The sequence below is a fragment of the Triticum aestivum genome, chromosome 1B, assembly GCF_018294505.1.
Source record: "Triticum aestivum cultivar Chinese Spring chromosome 1B, IWGSC CS RefSeq v2.1, whole genome shotgun sequence".
NCBI classification, from domain to species: domain Eukaryota; kingdom Viridiplantae; phylum Streptophyta; class Magnoliopsida; order Poales; family Poaceae; genus Triticum; species Triticum aestivum.
In genome coordinates this window covers 495,912,394-495,916,915 of record NC_057795.1, presented here as the reverse complement: position 1 = coordinate 495,916,915, position 4,522 = coordinate 495,912,394, and the positions used below count along the sequence as shown (strand labels likewise).

At 56.2% G+C, this 4,522-nt stretch overlaps 1 pseudogene; it reads right to left on the bottom strand.

The window, feature by feature from the left end:
• Nucleotides 1-365: 365 nt before the first annotated feature.
• LOC123079170 (uncharacterized) lies at nt 366-3,030 on the bottom strand (annotated as a pseudogene).
• Between the last annotated feature and the right edge of the window lie 1,492 nt (nt 3,031-4,522).

Below are 4,522 nucleotides of genomic sequence, written 5' to 3'. Positions count from 1 at the left end.
ACGAAATTGCAAAACCAAAAATTGATTTTTTAATGAAATTTGACAAATATTTGGCTGAAATTTGAAATGCGACAAAAAATTAAGCAGAATTTGACCGTGCCGAAATTATTTGGCCGAAAGGGATTTTTTTCACCACCGGCCAAGATGGCCGAAATTCAGTGGAAATCTGATTTTTTTTCAGCCAAAAATCAAAAATCTTGATTGAACAACCACAATCATTGTACACATCCTAAGAAAAGCATTAATTGCCACATTCCACATTGGTGAGTCTCTCAAAATTACACAAGAAATTTCATCTGCAACATAAAACAGTAAACAAGCATTGATGACCAGGTAGAAAACAGTAGAGAGATGTACACGGTTGATCAGACGGGGCGTGCGAGCATTTCATGTCCTTTGGGAGGCAGCTCAGGCAGGGCCTGCTCGGTCGGCGTGTGCGGTCCATGGCCCTGAGCTGGAGGAGGAGAAGCAGCGGGCATCTGCGGACCCGGCGCGTGTGCAGGAAGAGGGGGCAACTGTTGTGCCGGAGAAGGGACAGGAGGGAGCTTCGCGTTCGGCGCGGGAGAAGGCTGGGGAAACTGCGGCTGTCCCATCGCGATCCCGGCGCCGCCCGCCGGGGGCGTCGCGGCGGCGGTGGCGGTGGCAGTAGCGGCCGGCTGCGTGCTGAGCATGATGTAGGAGGTAAGGCCGAGGGCAGTGGCGACGAGCGTGAGCACAGCGCCGCCGGCGAAGATGCCGTCCTTAAGGACGTAGCACCCACCGTACCCTGACGAGTACCGCGTCCCAGTGTCGTTCCACTTGGCGCCTTCCACCAGCAGCCCGAAGGCGACCACCGCCGCGATCCTGCATGCACGTTTTAGTCAGCAGACATTGGTTCGTCACCCACGCGCGAGCTAGCGCTTGTTGGTTTGACGACGGATGGATCACTCACCATGAGAAGACGCGCGCAGACGATGCCGATGACCTGGTTGGTCTCGGAGGGGATGGCGCGGGACTTGCAGCAGCCGCAGCAGCCGCCGACGACCGCGAAGATGATTTGGCCTACGATGAGGAAGATGGCCGCGCAGACCCCGAGCCCCAGCGCCGGGTTCTGCGGGTACAGGCACACCCCTCGATACCGGTACACGGTCCAAACCTGCGAGATTATATATCAACAGAGAGCAAGAAGAACAAACACATGGGCATGTAACGCGCGCATACAGACACACACCAACAATCCAAGATCTTTTTCAACAAAGAAGAATCCAAAATCTGTAGTTCTAAACAACCGTTGAACAAATCACACCCATACATGTAGAGCACTAAGCAAGGAGATGGAAGTAGTGGGTGCTGCTAGCTTACAGTGAGCTTCGTGCCCTCGGCTGAGAACCCCAGGATGGCACTCAGCACCCCTAGAGAACCGATGATCGACGACACGATGATCATCCTCTGATCCATTTTCATGGCCGCTGCTCTCGATCGAATCTCGACCTCTTTCGGGTTGTAGCCGACTGGCGTGCATCCGTGTTTATATAGAGAGATCTCGGGCATGTATATATGGTGGCCGGTTGACGGGGTTCCGTTCGTGCAAGCCTATATGTCACTACCAAGGGGAAACCTTCTGTGGCGACCTTTCGTCATTACGTTTTTTATCTGTGTGGGAATAATTAAGGAAGTTAATGGTCTTAGAAAAACCTACCTCTTGTAGGGAGTTGACATGATAAACAGCTTCGTCGTTAGAGCATCTCCAGCCGTTGGCCCGCCTCCTGGGGGCAAGCCGGCGCAAAAAACCGGCCTGGGGCGAGTTACCCCCAGTCGCCGTCCCCAGGGCCGCCCCCCAGGCGTGTCTAATTTTTCAAAAAAAAAACGTTTGACGAAGTTCGGTTAAACACGGCTAAATTTCGGCAAACTTTGGCATATATTACATGTCGCGTTTACATAAGAAATATAACTAAAAAAGAAATCGCTAAACGCGGAGTAGTCGCCGTCGTCGTCGCCGTCCTCGCCGTCGTCGTCGGCGGCGGCCTTCTCCTCCTTGACGCGGCCGTCCCGTCTGCACCCCTGCCCGGCGTTGCCATGGCGGACAGGTGCCGGCAGCGCGTCGTCGTCGCTGTCGTCGAGGTAGACGACTCCTCCTTCTTCGTGTCCCCGGCGGCGCTGCTCGAAGCGCCGCAGTGCGGCGACCTGGCGCTCCCTCTCTATCCTGAGAAAGTCCTCGCACGCCCATTTCAGGGCCGCATCGTCGTCGAGCGCCACCTCGCCGGGCTCCGTCTTCACGGCGGGGAGCCCCGGCTCCGTTTTCACCGTTGCGAGCCCGGGCTCCGTCTTCGGCTTGACGAACCGCGGAGGAGCCGACGAGGAGGCGCGTCGGCTGCCTTCGTTGATGACGATGCCGGCGCTGCGAGTGCGCCGGCCGAGCGGCGTCTCCGCCGCGGGCTCGGTCTTGACGCCGAGCAGCGCCGAAGAGCCGGAGGAGTGGGAAGAAGATCGCGACGAGGAGGAGGAAGACGACGAATAGATGAACCTCCTGCGCAGCCATTGCCCGGCGCGTCGGCGACGGGCCGGGGCCGGGGCCGCCGGGGGAGTGTATGTCAATGGCGGCTCGTTCCCGCCCTCAAGGTGAGCCAGCACGCTGCTGAGCGTGCGGCCAGGGACGCCCCACCAAACGAGGCGGCCCTCACTGTTCTGTCTGCCGCCCACCACCGGCGCCCCGTTGGTGGACGCCAGTCTCTGCTCTTGACGGCGCTCGAAGTACGCCGCCCATGCCGAGTGGTTGTCGGCAGTGTACTGGAGGAGGGCGCGCTGCTCATCGGTGAGGGAGGCGCGCGCGAGCTTGACCTTGTCGGCGAAGTAGGTGGTCCGCGCCGCGGCATCGGGCAACAGCGGAACGGGCACTCCCCTGTTGCTAAGCCGCCACCCCGATGGCCCGGCGCGCATGTCCGACGGCGCCGGGATGTTGGCCTTGAACAAGAGCCACGACTCTTGTTCGTGGAGGGAGCGGCAGCCGAAGCCGTTGGCCGCCGCCTCGTCGTCGTGGAATCGTTCGGCCATTGGGGAAGGGAGGGCTCAGAGGAGGCGCACGGGAGAGGAAGAGGGAGGACTCGGCGGCGGCGGTGCATGGCAGAGGGAAAGGGCTCGACGGCGAGGGCTGGTGTGGGCGGAGGCGAGGGCTGGTGTGGGCGGAGACGAGGGAGGGCGCCGGCTATATAGCCGGCGCCGGCTATATAGCCGCGCCCGTATGTACGCCTGGCGGGAGGGGAGGCGACGCCGCGCCACCCCGTGACGCGCCGCTCGTGAGGAATCAATGGCAAGGCTGACCGTCGGCGGCAACGCGACAGCCTTGGCATTGATTCCCGCGGGAACCGAGGCGATGAGGGCGACGAAGTGCCCGTCTCGCTGACTACGCGGGCCCGCGGTTGCTTCGCGCCAAAACCACTCGCCCCGGCGTCCCCGGGCGCCTCCCAGCGCGCCGGGTTCGGCCTGGGTCCACCGGCACTGATTTCGGCCCAGGTCGGCAAGAATCGGGCTCCTGGGGGCGCGACAATTTTTTCAGCGCCGGCGCGAAAAAAGCGCCTGGGGAGGCCGTTCTGGGGCGCGGCTGGAGATGCTCTTACCACCTTGTATGAAGTTGTAGGATATTTTTTAGATGACGAAAATAAGTTACCATATGGGCCTTTTTTATGATATAAATACCTTGGTGCTCCTTGTACGCGCGCACCCTGTATGCGCCAAATAATTTAGTAAATTCAAAAGAAATCAAAAACTCTAAATCTTTTTTGAAATAAAATGCGATCAAGTATTGTATCCGCAATAAAAGTTTGACCACGGAATGATTCTCATTGACATCACACTGCTAGGAAAAACCTTACCAGTAACGTGGACTTTTTGCATGTTGATAGCGTGGGTGCCCGCGCTACTGCTACGGTGCTATAGCTAAATTTTAGCAGTAGCGCATTTTCTAATCTGCGCTATAGATATTCTAAGTGCTAGTAGCGTTGCTTTCTCCTCCCACGCTACTACTATTGTATGTACTAGTAGCGCTGCATTTCCACCCCGCGCTACAGCTAACTACTTAGAAATTAAAAAAAGTAAAATTCAAATGCAGTATTCATGGATGGAAATTCAGATGCATCTGCTTCATCAATAATGATTAGTAGTAGCATCAACATACCCTCTAATTCATCATAGGAGTTGCAAGCAAGGGAAAATGACCATCAACACTAGCTAATAATCATCATGGTCATTACCACATTGTCTAATCATCATAGCTAGTCACAGTGTAGCACATCATCATCTTCAAACTCATTCTAGCTAGCTAATCACTCCTGCTGCTCTCTCTCAGGTAAAATAGTATAGAACATGTGTAACACTCCTGCTTCATCTTATTGGAGCATGCAGATGAACCTGTCTCCTAATTGTGGGCTGCGCTTCTGACTGCTGCCCCCTAATACTTCTCTACGATCTTTCATAGTTTTGCTCCAGCCTTTGACTATTAAGACTTGCTCGCTTCGAGAAATTCTGAATGCACTCATGTGCAATGTAG